This window comes from Drosophila subpulchrella, chromosome X (assembly GCF_014743375.2).
Source record: "Drosophila subpulchrella strain 33 F10 #4 breed RU33 chromosome X, RU_Dsub_v1.1 Primary Assembly, whole genome shotgun sequence".
Lineage (NCBI taxonomy): Eukaryota > Metazoa > Arthropoda > Insecta > Diptera > Drosophilidae > Drosophila > Drosophila subpulchrella.
In genome coordinates this window covers 14257619-14272293 of record NC_050613.1, presented here as the reverse complement: position 1 = coordinate 14272293, position 14675 = coordinate 14257619, and the positions used below count along the sequence as shown (strand labels likewise).

At 35.2% G+C, this 14675-nt stretch overlaps 1 protein-coding gene across 1 annotated transcript in view; it reads right to left on the bottom strand.

The window, feature by feature from the left end:
- The window catches only part of LOC119556844 (irregular chiasm C-roughest protein), a 44809-nt gene extending 35388 nt beyond the window's left edge, over nucleotides 1-9421 (bottom strand). Inside the window, exon 1 of the mRNA XM_037869315.1 lies at nucleotides 8707-9421. The gene's annotated coding sequence lies outside the window, so the exon portion shown is untranslated. The remainder of the gene's footprint in view (nucleotides 1-8706) is intronic.
- Nucleotides 9422-14675: the final 5254 nt, after the last annotated feature.

Here is a 14675-nt window from a genome sequence, read left to right as displayed (position 1 = left end):
TTAATTAGGGTATTCCGATCACATTAAAAACATTGATAATTTATAAAAATCCTCAAGAAGATTGTTATTTATTTTTCTTATTCCTATTAAGACCTATTTTTCCCAGTGCATTCGGCGGCGGTGCATCTATGCCCAATTGTGCGGATTGTCAATCGCATGCAATTTAAATAAATTGAGTGTTTTATTGGGTTTTCAATTTGATGCCCACCGCACAGAATTTCTCCGCATTTCCCCATTGTTCCTATTAATCATCGTCGATTGTGCGGCGGCGGTTTTTCAACGATTGCCAAATCCCAATAAACTGAAGTTAGAATATTTTTCGGTGCGCGAAAATAATCAGCATGCCATTTACACGTTATGGCGTGCTCGCAATTAATATCCGCCCATTAAAATCAATATTTTTTTTGGCAATTCCTAAATTTGCTAAATATTACTGGGAATGCAATTAGGGAAAGGTGTTGAGGGATTGCTAATCGATTCAATTGTGGCCAAATAAAATCCGAACGCGAATCAATGAATTTCCAACGGTAATGAAAGTGATGTAACTATTTTAGCTTTCACTGGCTTTCAGGTTTATTTATTGTCTTGATCGAACAGATTTATGTATTTAATCTTTTACATATTGTTTTAAATATTTAAACAATAATGTAATGGTACATACAAATTAAACTACCATTACTACCACTCAAAGCAACTACTTGAAATTCTTTTAACTTCAACATACTAACCAAATATGTCATACAAATAGTTTTATCAGAATTACCTGCATGTTATTTCCTTTTTTCATCCAAATAAAAGTTAATTTCCTCAAAATGCAACCTGTTTGTACAGCTAAAATCCGTTTTTTGCCACTCCCCCTCATTATCATTAGTTGCCTTTTTTGCTACCATTTTTGTTTGTTGTTGCCATTATTTTGTGGCAGTGAAATGTGTTCAACATATAAATATACAAATTCATTAAAACGAAACAGCAGAGCGAATTAAATGAAAGAGATAGCTTTTTGGACAGCGAGTGTTGACACAGTGCGACTGTAAAAATTGCATTTGTATTTAATTTGGCACAAAAAAAAGTGTGCTCGCATTTTTTTTTGTTGCATATAATACGGAGTAAATAAATGTTTTCGCAAATTTGTTAGTGCGGGCTGCCTTAATATTTTACACGAGTCCAGACGGCCATAAAAAGTTCGTAGTATCATTATAAATTTTTAACAATTGTGACAATTGTTGTTGCCAGGACAGCGCACACACCATTGTGTCCTGCATCCTGTTTCACGCCCCTACACAGCTGCAATTTTCACACGCTTGTTTGGGTTTAACAAAAGCAGCGGTGCCACAAAAAAAATAAAAATAATAATAATAATCATCATTGCCACAGCCAAGGCAGGAAAAAATACATTTTAAATCTGTTTATCACCAGAATTTAAGTTAACATTTGCTGAGCACACTGGTAAATTAGTAAAGCTCATTATGAAAGAGAAGTTCTTTTAAAAGTGAAAAGGATGTGGGCAAATAAAAAGGATATCCAATTCAAATGTAAGAAAATATCACGAATTAAGAGGGAAAACTTCACATTTTGGCTGCATAATTTTCATGTGCCAAGTGTTTTTCCATCTTCGATTTTGCTAACCACACACGATGACCCAATGAACTTTTATTTTTCCTTTCGAATGGGAACCCTTGCCAAATGTATACACATCTTTTTACATATTTCCCTGCGAGCTGGGTAAAAATAAATAAAATTCGAGTTATAAACAAAGGCAAAAGTAAAAGGGGAAAACGAACGAAGGAATACGAATGCAAAGAATTGATGCAGAATTCGAATAATTTTATGGCATATTTAAGTGTCTGCATAATTTGCTCTCGAAAAGCCATGCTACCCATCTCTGTCCTCGCCTGCCTAGCCATCTCTTTCTAGAGATGAGCACGTGATGAGATTACGAAATGCCAATCGCATGTGAATCGACCACATTTTCATGAATATCTGAGGCATTTTTTGGCTGGAGCTCCCAGTTTCTATCCATGTCGTTAAAATGAGCTTCGATCCCTTACTCCGTTATCGTAGTCCTTTATTTTTCGCTCGACTTCAGAGTTGCATTTCTGTTAACTCAATCCTGAATAATACCCAAGAGACAGTGTGACCATATGATTGTAGCATTCAGGCATTTGTGACTTAGGTAGGATTATTTAGGGTTTTTTTTTTTAAATTTGATACTTTAAATTTGATTCATATTGTCTGTTTCTAAAGATTTTAAACTATTTCTTTTTTTAATTTTGTAATTAAATTTAAAGGACCTATAATTATTTTTGACCATCTCTACTTTTGCGGTCGGTTTTACTGTGCAGTTTGAAAGCCCCCGTTCGCTTTTCCACCTCTCATTTCCCATTTCGTTTTTCCGTTTCTATGCCTGTGGGTTTTTCTCTGCATGAGTAGGTGTGTGTGTGTGTGTGTGTGTGTGTGTGTGTGTGTGTGTCGGTGTGCACATGACATGAAGCACAAAAGGTTCAACTGACTGTAAAACGCTTAAATTGATTTAAATGCAAAGTCGACCCGAGAGTCCGAGTTTGAGTCCGAAATGAAAGAATGAGCGAATGAATGAATGAGTGGAGTAAGTGATTGGATAGTCAACGGGTTGCCCCCCAAACTATTTTTCATTTTCCTGACCATTTTCCAGCTTTTGACTGGCCCTCGAGGCTATTTTCGTTTTCGCCCCTTAACTTTCTTTAATCAAAAGTGCCAAAGAAGCGCCAAAACGTGGGACCCCTAATTTTTGCCCAGTGTATGTGCAGTTGGGGGCGAAATATTAGTATTCATTTATTGCAGCATATATTCTTGGCTTTAAATGTGCATAAAAACAAAACCTATGGAGTTCCTTTTAAGAACCTAAGTTCTCAAATATCTCCCTAGGAAAACCCCACATATTATACATAAAACAGCAGTGTTTTTTCTAATGAAAATTCTATTTATTAGATACCATAATTTTGAGCATAACTGTATGTGTGCAAAACTTTGGCCGCACAACATGGCGAAAAAAATGAAAATAAGCAAAATAAAGAGGGGGAAAAGTTTGTTGGCTCTGCGTGAAGCTCAATGAGCTCAAAAATCTCTTTTTAATACTTGGGCATAACTAAATTAACAAGGCATAAGTACAAACTGAGCTGGTTCGTGTGAGTGTGTGTGTGAGTATCTGTGTGTTTGTCTGCGCCTGAAGTTTGGCTTCATTTAACAATTTTAGACAAATTAAATTTCGGGCAGCCTGCAAGCCAAAGCAATTTCCCAGCTACAAATGAGCAAGAATTTTCCGGGAGAGGGAGGCATTTTCCAGCCGGTGTTTGCCCGGCACACAAACATATGCATAAGTCAGCCATGTGCTGGGCCTTAAAAATTTGACTTAAAAGCTTAGTGGGATATAGTAGAAAAACAAAGGAAGTGGTTTTATGTCGAGTTTAAAACTCCAAAAGTTGTATATTTATTTAAATATTTATTTTTTCTACAGGACAATGATTTTTTCAATTTTAAAATTTTTTGCTGTATAATGCTTACATTATATTTTAATTTAATTATGTATGCAAAACTGTTAAATATTTATTTAATAAATAGTGTCCTTCTATGAGGTTTTTATTTGGTCATATTTATTTTTTTTGTCTTACCATTTACGTTTTATTTTGTTATATTTACTTATCGTATTTTTATATTTTTATGTTTTCTTGATTGCGGCTTTAGTGATGTCCTTTTTTAATATTTTATTTAGTCATATATATTTTTAGCCATATATTCTCTATATACATAGACATTCAAAATCAAACTGTGTTTTTTGTTTTGATGCTTGTAATTGAAGAGTCTATTCTAACCGCGATTTCCAGCACGCGCGTACTACCTTTATTTTTAGTTATTTTTGGCCCAAACTAAAACAAAATGCGTTGCGCAATAAGATGGACAGGAACACGGCCAGGATGTCGGCAAATAAACGCTTGTAGGTTGTATAAAATTGTATATGCAAATGAAGGCAAACAGCAGAAACAGACAGGCGGCGGCAGAAAAAGTAAAAAATAAATATAATTTTTTTGTTTCCCATTTTGTTTGCCCCTAATGTGGAGGTGAAATGGACAAGGGCAGGAATCCCGGCTTCCTGGACGGTGTCACTCGGTTTAAGGCTGCCAGGACCCTTCAGGGATAACGAAGGATGAGTGCCGGCCTTTTATTCCTGCCTTTATTTTTTTTTTTTTTGTGTGCCCAAATGTATATATGTACATATTTTTTGTCCCTTGCTTTGTATTCCGTGACTCCTCCTCGTGACTGAGCCTATGAATTGAATTATTAAGCATGCTCTCTGGCTGCCAGGTCATTCAAATGCAGAAAGCGCCGGCAGCCAGCGTCGCGATTTTCTGCTCAAATGGAGGCACAAACTTCAGACAAAAAACAAAAAGAAACCGAACACAATAAAGCAGAAAGAAAACCCTGCCGGAAAAAGCCAGCGAAACATTTTCAGGACGGCAAAGTGAAATGAAAATGCTACCCGGCAAATAAATGAAAATTAACCAAAGTGAGACGGACTCAACTCAATCGCAGCTCAATTTAAGTCCCTTTTTGGCCAGGCAACCTGCTTTTTTAATAATAAAGCAAAGTAAGTATTATGTAATATTTTAGGGGCTTAAAAATGCATTAAATAATGTTACGATAAAGAGATAGTTCTGAAAATGCTTTTAAAAGTGGTTAAAATGTGGTTAAAGGAATGAAAAAATGCAGTTAATAAGGTGAAATGATTTCAATGAAATTCCATTTTCCATTATTCAATAAATATCGATTGAGGGCAAAAATGTTAAGAGAAGGGGAAACTGCAGTTTTCTTCACTTTAAAAACTCCAGAGATGACCGAAAACTTTGCCCTTTGTTCAACTTGGACTGCATAGGCGTAGTAAAAAAAACACAAGAAAAATGCTACCTAAATGTATACATAAAATAGAAATCATAAAAAAAATTACAAACAAGGACAGAAACTTTTCTAATCTAAAAAAGCACAAAGGCAAACAACAGGCGTCGGTGGGTGGTGGGCGTGGTCAGGGGGCGTGGTGGGCGTTTGGGCCATTGTGGAGTGTAGGCCAAGTGCAAAATAAAATTATGGTATTAAATTTTCATGTCAATTACAAACGGCGACAGCCAGCAACAGCTAAAAAAGAGAAAGAGAGGGTGGCGGAGTGGGTCGGAAAAGCCAAGAATCTGGCCATAATAAATGACCCCCCTCCCCCGGCGGGGAAAATTCCACACCCCTGGAAAGCCACCCAATGAAAAGCAGGTGTCAAAAGCAAGTGGCGCACTTGCAATTACAACAAAAAGCAGCAGGAGCCGCAAAAAGGCACGCAAAAATTTAAATGAAAACCCAAGAAAATGCACAAATTATGGCACACTTTTTGGGGCAGGGGAAAAGACCAGGAACTAAACCCATAATTTCCCAGTTTGGCACGAACTAGATTTCTAGAAATTTAATATAAAGTCACCTTCTTTTCAGAACAACTACTGTATTTTGACAATTATTTGGAAGTTTAATGTATTTCAAATTAAGCTTTTGGATTTATCCAGACAGAGGGATTGGCGTTTTAGTCTGCTAAGTAAGTGTACAATTTATCCCATGTAAATAAGCTAATCTAAATATTTAACATATTTTTCTATGTATATATATTTGAGATTATTTTCAAAATAGATTTATCATAATTCTTTGCGTGAGTGTTAGCTGATTAAATGAAAATAAATGTTGAGTAAATAATTGTTGCGCTTTTAGCTTTTTCATCATCAACATCGAAATGGATTGCCACCCTTTTAGATTTACATTTTAAATGGCGATTCCCATTTTTATTCCAATCGTAGAAAAAGTTTTTGTGCTAGTTTCTTGTTTATATATTTACTATTTATATAAATATTTAGGCACCTATGTATGTGAGTAGTATTTCGCCAAGAGCTTCTTCCCGCTTTCCAAAGTAGGTAAAAAACTTTTCCGTTTCCTCTTCTCCATTTGGCCACCTACTTTTGGCCAAAACCAAGAGCTTCCAGCATTTTTTCGCATTGCCGTTTATTTCCCTTTTATTTTGTTGGCCAATTTCCGGTAATTCAGTTTTATGCAGCAAACTTTTCTATTTTTTCCCGCTTCGCTTTTCGCATCGCATTTATAAATAAATATGTTTTTTTTTTTTGGAGGTGGGTGGGTGGTACGGTGGTTGGGCTAGGGTGTTTTTTTCTGTTACCCAAGGTCATTGAGATGTGTAAACTTTTGCCCATTTGCAGTTGGGCGAAGCAACAAATGATGATGAACATTTTTATGGGGCAGCACAGTGCGTTTCACGTCGTTAAATCACTGGCTGGGGATCAGAGTTGAGAAGTCTGTAAAGTTGTGTGCATTTTTACGGATTCCATTTGCCACGGCGAATGTTCGCTGGATTTATTATTCTACTTTTGAGTTTTATTCATGCTTTATATCGATTATTAAAGTTTATTTTCCTGTAAAAATAGCTAATTTCACCAATTTTAAAATAAATGCATATATATAGTATGGTATACCTATTTGAAACTGTGACAACATATTATTAAAATAAAAAAAAATATATATATTTAAGGTACAATTATAGGTATTCATAATTCTAATACAATTTTTTATTAGACCAACAAATATGAACTGCACTGTACACCTAATTTCTCCACCCACTTTAAATTGACTTAGATAATTTTCACTTTCACAGCATCACACTGCCACGCCCACAAGCCGCCCCGCCCCCCCATACCTTGGCATACTCTTAATTTGATTAGAAAAGTTTCGACTTAAAAAAAATCGGACATTTTATGACTTAAAGAACGCTGGAAAAAATTTGAAACACCAAAAAAACGAAGAAGAGAGAAATATTTTTGGTCTGGTTTGTTGAGGTTTTCCGCCCACACTTTCCCGAATTTTCCGCCCCCTTTTCTTTTTGTTCTCGCTATTACCCGTTCTTCCTCGTCAGTTGCTTTGTTGTGGTCTCCACTTGAAAAATTTGATTGGCAAACAAGATTTTTTTTGTTGCTGTTGGTTTTTGTCATTTTTGGCTAAAAGTTAATTGAGTGGGAAACTCAGAGGGGGTTTTCCACAGACTCTCAAGTGAATCGCTCGGAAACTACAATTAAATTGTAGGAGAATTTAAGCCAAATCAAATCCCCATCTATCAGGGGTGAAGCCACAAAGTGGAACTGAAACCCACGGGGTCTTACTTTTTTTCGGTTTTTTATCTTGACCTTGGTCGACTGGAATGCAATCTCAGTGCAAAATAGCTTTAATTTTATGCTATACAAATTATAAAAAATATAACTTATTAAATAATAGATGTTATATGATTGTTTGTTGCATACAAGTGGCATTCCAATAAAATTTAAATACAACATTTCGCCGATGCTCATGATCTACCTATATATTGTTTCTCATTATATTTATATATTTTTTTAAGTTTGTCCGTGATTCAAAGTACAAGAAGTAATTATAAGTTTTCTAATTAGTTTATTGCCATCTACATTTATTTTCCAATTGGAAGGGGGCAACAAGCATTCCCAATTGAATAGCTAATAGGACAATAATTTTTTCTAGTAGAAGCCAATTGGAATATATATGCAATCATGTTTAGACGATTTGCATACAACATTTAAGTAATTTTAATATGCTTAAAGATAATTTAACAATCTTATTTAAAATCATTTTTAATACGAATAAATACACGGCTTTTTATTGATTGGCCAAAAATGTGGACTCGCAAGGTCTAATGAAATATTCAAGGAACTAAATACACAGGAATACATATTATATACACATTAAAGTATATATGTGCGAGCACATCAAAATGAATTTGTTCAGTTCGCTGTGGTCTGGCATTTCTGGTCATTCCATTAGCGAAGTCCGGAAGAAGAATACGACCTCTGACCCGTGGCAAAATAAAAAAAGATCGCCCACCCACCTATTTTTTGCCCACATTTATGACGTGGGCGCCTCTCCTAATTGACTTGAAACATTTTACCATGTACGAACGTCTCATAAAAAAAGTTCCAAGTCATTTTGCGTTGATTGATTGATTGATTGATGGATTGGCTGATTGGCCGGGCTAGGATTTCACTTGCACTCGCAAGCAACAGCCCCTTAAATGCAAGATAAACAATAGGAAAAGCTGGGAGGGAAAATGGGGGAAAATAAAGCATAGCATACTTAGCTGCATCAAATATGAAGGAGAAACATTTTTGGGTCTTGAGTAAAAGTCCTCGAGCCGAGCTCAGACCTCTTAACCCTTGCCAAACCCTCTGGGCTTCCTTTTGAGTTTACCTTTCGAACATAAAACCAACTTTGTGAGAGCTTCCTTAAAAATGAAAGGAGTGGAAGGCTTAATGCTAGGATAAAAGATATAAAAATGTTTTTATACAATGTTATATGATATAAAGCATAATAATATAATGAGAAAGTTTTTGATCCATTTGACACTTAGGAAATGTAAAAATATCACATAATAATCAGTTAACATTACATTTTTCAAAATCTTTTATTACTTTCTTTTACTTTTGTTAAAGTACCTTTAAGAAACAACTTTTAGGATAGTTTTCGGTGTAAAAAGTCCGCCAAATTATTTGGGTAACTTAACATGCTACAAAATGAGTTCCTTATGCACAAGTGTAAGTCTTGGCATATCACTTAAGTGCTTTAAAAGCAACTTACCATAAAGGAAAATGTCCAGGAAAAATGTGAAAAGTCGTTCACTGCTGTATTTTCTTTCTTCACGTTTTTTTGCGGTCCTGCGAGGTGTTTCTGTTTTTTTTTTGTTGTTGTGGCCAAGTGGATATCGTGTTTGGCCTTGGAGGCGCTGCCTGGTATCCCCCCCCCAAAAAACGGGTTTATGTCGCCAACTTCAACTTCTATAAATTGCTTTTATTTTTTTTTTAGTTGTATTTCGTTTTTTTTTTGTTGCAGGTGCAACTTGTGTCGGATGCTGAATGAATGGGCTGGATCTTTCTTTCTTTTTTTTTTGCAGACCGGTTGCACAGGAAGTTGGCCAACACACACAAAAAAACACAGGGGCACACACAATAACAAAAAAAAAGTAGTTTATTTTTTGTTATGAAGAGATATTTTTGATGATTTTTCAAAGATTTATTAAAAGATTTTTTATGGCATTTTTTTTAGGATTTTTGTTATGATTTTTGTTCTTGGTTTTTGAATTTTTTTGTGACTTATGTATATTTGAATAATTCTAGGAACAAACACAGATTGCACTTTCAAAAAATTAGCTATAATTCTGCTGCCTTATTGTGGTGTTTTTTTTTTGTGTTATTTAAAATTTTGTTGTTGTTGTTTTTTATTACTGTTGTTGTATTTATGACTGGTTGTTGTTGTGGCGAGCGTGACGCACCCGAATCACACGACTGTCTGCTGACACGGCGGAACACGTACTAAAAACTTGTTATAGGAAAATCGCTCTTGGGCCATCGCTGCTGTGCTGCCTCGGCCGGCGTTGGCAGCGCTGCCGGCGCTAACAGAGGCACACGCGCATGCAAAAACAATGTTACAGCGGGTGAAAGGGGGGGGGGGGAACTGTTCCCGCTCTGGGGCCCCAAGTGAAAAGTGTTCCCCCTGTTTGGAGTTCGCGTGCCATTGCTTTTGGCCTCCTAAAAATAAAAACAGCCGAGCGTTGCTCCCTCTCTTTCGCTCCGCGCTATACCCCTCTCTTTCTGCTCCCCGGCTAGCATCTTGTACTAAATTTAAACGAAGCGAGGCGACGGCAACTTCGTGCCTCAAAAACCAGGTCGTTGTCAGTCGTTCGGTTCGGCAGCCATGTTAAGGATATAACAGTTCTGTTTTTGGTAACAGTTCTGCGCTTTTCACGGGCCCCCCGTATCCGAAGATATCGGGGGGCTTAAGTGATATTATAGCCCGGCATAAATTAGCCATCGGGCCCCGACGCATTAAAATCTTGATTGGTGGCCGGCAGATGCAGCTCCAAAAAAAAAAAAAAAGAAGCGGAAGTGCCACACAAAAGTGACAGCAGCAACAGCATGCCCCACATCGAAATATATATAAATATATGCCATATTTACAGCCGGGTTCAAAATGATAACAATTTGGGTTGCCTCTAAAAAATACACGTTATCTTAGCCAGGAACTTGGGGTTCTCAATAAAAAGTGTTAGCTTTCAAAATACTAATATATCTAAAAATATCCTACTTTTTTTTTTTTAATGTTGAATATAGTTTTTTGGCTTAAAACTAAAATCTGTACATATCTACAAAATTTAGAAATAAATGTAATTATTTTAAATTTAATATTATAATTAATAATTTTAATATTTACTAGTTTTACATAATTTTCGGAATATATGGGCAAAATATTATAATGCATTGTTGTAAAAAAATTCAATTTTTATAAGCTTATACTTTTTACTGATTAAAAAAAATGACATGTATAATTAAATAAATTAAAAAATAATTGAATTAATTTTTATAAATTTAAAAAAGGTTTAATTTAAAAAATAATATTTTATTAAAAATCCTGTAACGGAGGTGCAATACTATTTGCTTGAACTCGGCTGTAAATAGGTGAAGTCATATATCGGAGGAGGCGTCCCCCGTGGGGGAAAAGTGTTATATGGGAAGGCGAACTCTTGACATTGATAAGACAAACTGGCATAAAGAGTCCCACTGCCACTTCCATTTCCACCGGAGAATGGGTCACCCAAATGCTGGGAAAACACAGTGGGAGTCGGAAAATAGTTCTTGACTATCGAATAAATTACTATAGCAAATAATAAACATCACTTAGCTCTCATACTCTACATAAGGCATTGCAGTACTAGTTCATTTAGAAATTGTAAGTTAAGAATTACAAAAGTTCTAAGTTAGGTTAATTGTTTATAAGTTCGGTAATTCATGATTATGATTATGATTATTTAATAATACTCCGGTTTTTGTATAGACATGTTGTTGTTAAAATTATTTAGTAACATACTGATATAATATTGGGTTTTTTTTTTTATTTTTAAAGATTGTTTTCTGTGAGTTACTTGCATCTTTGGCGTCACTGTTTTCACGGCGGTTTCGTGACCAAGCACTTGAAAGCGATTTTCCCCTTTCCCCAGTTTTTCCCATTTCGAAGAACTATTGACAATTCACGCTGCCTCTTATTGTTTCCTGCGATTGGGAATGGGGTTAAAAATTTAAATAAAATGCGCATGCAAAAAAAAGTGTAGGAGAGGAAAGAGGAGGTAATGGGAAGAATACACAACAGATGTTTACAACAAAGGCCAGGCCCATAATTAAAAGCTGGCCCAGAATGCAACTGAGAACTTTCCATACTCCCACCCAAGAACCGGCCCACCAGCCACAATCCACCCACAATCCACTTCTTCAACAGGCCTATAACAATACTTTACTTTCTTATCACTTTAAAGGTCAATATTAAATTGTTTTTTTTTTTAAATTTTCCTTTTTGATGTCAAATAATTGTTTAAATGTAATAACATAAGTTAGTTGTAGGTGTTATTTGTATACTTCTTAGAATAGTATGATTCTCTATTTGTTGTCTTTCCATTTTAAATATTTAAATATTAAAACACTTATGTTAATTTAAATGTATTTCCCTTTTAAATGAAAAATCCATTTATTAAAAAAAATTATTTATTCATCTAACAAATACATTTTTTTACTACCTACAAATATATATTTTATATATATTTTGATTAGGCTTGAAAATTTTAAATTTAAATGACTTAAGAAAATGGTTTTGTCATTTTATAGCCTATTTTATTTAAGCTGTCGTATATTGAAACAATCCCTAAAAACACCAAACTTTTTTTTTTTAAATTCCAAAGCATCTCCTAACTTGATAGTGCGAAATGTTTTTATACCAAAATTTACGAGTAACGCCTCCTAAATAAAACTAGAAAGAACGCTAGATCTAGAAGCTAAAAACAACAAAAAGGGGGCGTCCTTTTGAGGTTTTTTGGGGCTGGGATCTCGTTTCGCTTTTCAGTTTTTTTCGATTTTGATTTCTGGGTTGTGACAGACGAATGTCAATAGAGGGAGACGGACGAGATGTCCCCGTCCATCGCCCCGTCTCGCTTGCACAGCTCAGCAGCCGTCGCATGCCCATCAACAACAAATCAATGACGACGACACATGTTGGACATCCCAACTTGAAACCGAAAACTGGAAGTCGGAAGAGATAGTACAGAGTGGGGACGACACCAAGAAATCCAGTGCACTGCAAGAAATAACTGTTGACAAAAATATATAAACTAAGAAATTATGTTTCTTTTTAGTAACACCTTTATAACACAAAAACAAAGATTATTATAATTGTAAGTATTTTTTTTTTATAAAATAAATGACCAAAAAAGTTTTAAATGTTGGTGTCCGTAAACTTCTTAAAAACAAAAGTAAAAGTAAAACAAGTAAATAAAAAACGCTACTATTGTCTTTTTGATAAAAAATCGATCATATTATTTTCGACACGTTCCTATGTTTTATAATAAAAAAAAATTGTTTAATCCACTACTTTATTCTATTCACATCTTAAGCTATACAATTGTTTTTCATAAATTAAATATGTTTGTTTGTCATATAATATATGTAAATTAATAATTTAACTAAGATAAAATAAAACAACATTTGTATTAGAAAACATAGCTTACAAAATAGTATTATAATCTATAATTTTGACCTTAAGCTAAAATTTTCTCTCAGTGCTGCGTGTGACAGCAACAATGCAAGCGTTTAAGCATTTGGAAGCAATTACCGCAGCAATGAAGCGTTGAATGAATGGGAATGAATGGCCAAGAGCGGCAGACGAGGTAGTTGAGCGGTATGCCGAGGTGCGGACAGAGTGAGAGGGGCGGATGGGGTCCTGGGCGGTGCGACAGGGATGCCGATACGGAGCGGGACACACGTGTCCATGTGGATCAGTTTCGGATTCGGCCGTCACCCCCCCTTACAAACGAATTTATGTACATTTTTGTGCATATTTCCTGGGATTTTGGATGCTCGTTTCGGTGCTCGGTCGCCTCTTCCTCTTACTTATCGGGATTACTTACTTAGTGGAAACGACAAACGACTTTAGACAGAGAGGGTGCCAAAGGCAGCGAAGGAGACAGGGCGACGCAGACACGAGACGCCTCAAATGCCAATGAGTCTCAGATGAACGGTACAGTGAACACGGATTACATGCGAAATTTTTAGTTTCATTAAGAATTTTAGATTACGGAAAACAAACTTATTTCATAAATTAAATTGCTTTGCTACACAGAGAAAACTATCCAAGAACATTGTTCTTGAATTGAGAACATTGTTCTTGAATTGAGAACATTGTTCTTGAATTGAGAACATTGTTCTTGAATTGAGAACATTGTTCTTGAATTGAGAACATTGTTCTTGATTTGAGAACATTGTTCTTGAATTGAGAACATTGTTCTTGAATCGAGAACATTGTTCTTGAATTGAGAACATTGTTCTTAAATTGAGAACATTCGTTTTTAAAAACCGTGTAAGAACATTTTGGTATCAATATAAGAACGAAATGGTGAGAAGAGAAAAGTTAAAGAGAAAAGTTAAACACTAAGGACTGAACTAATAGTTTATTTGTACATACAATGTCCATAAATAGCGCCAATTCAACTTGATTCGAGCAAAATAAAAACATTTTCAACTTAAAAATGTCGTTATATTTTTAAGAACATTTCCAACTCAGATGAGAACGTCAGAATTTTCTCTGTGTAGAAATTAAAACGGGGATTATAGAAATAAATTTGAGTAATCAATGTCGAGTGGTAACTAGAGGTGCAGATAGCATCGCTTTCCGATGTTTTAACAGGCAAACATCGATATGACATCGAAAACCGTTAACCGTTAATGCAACAGTGCCCATATTTCTACCAATTTTTTTTTTAGTGTTATTGTATGCTTAGTACTGATATTGAACTCAAGATACCAAAAGCTGCCCCAAATAAATGCTTTATAAGAAAAAATCAACCGTAAGTCTAATCCTTTTTTTGTACCTCTTATATTTTTTCAAAAGAAATTAATTTAATATTTATTTGGCTTGTAAATTGTGTTTCAATATATAAAAAGTAACCTATTTTAACCTCACTGTAGTTGAGCCTCCAAAGTTGTTTCCGCATAATCGAGAGCGGAACAACGGAAGCTGCCTGCAGAGAAAGAGAGGCATATATGTGAGGTGAAAGAGATAGCACTATGCGATCACCGCAGAGGAAAGGCTTTTTTATGGCTGAAAGGGAAGTTTACTCTAATTGCTGCACTCCAGAAAATCCGAAAACGAGCATTTTTGACTTTGGATCTTGTATCTTTCTTCTGTGAGCTCAAACCCCTCCCCTACCATCTATTAGTTTCTTATTTTCATTTCGGTTGGAATTTTACGATGTTGTTGCTGCTGTTGTTTGCGTTCTGCCTCCTTAGTGTTGTTATGATTGCAGTTGTTCGAGTCGCTCTTGTTTTTGTTATTTTGTGGCCGATGACAGCTGAAAATTGGAAGGAAGCGCCGGCTAAAGTACAGTGGGCACAATGCGCAGAAAACCGAATAAAAATTATTCATAAAATAAAACATACATAGCAAAAGCAATAAAACATATGACTTCGTATTCTAAATATCAAATTTTTAAAGTATTCAAATAATTTTATTAA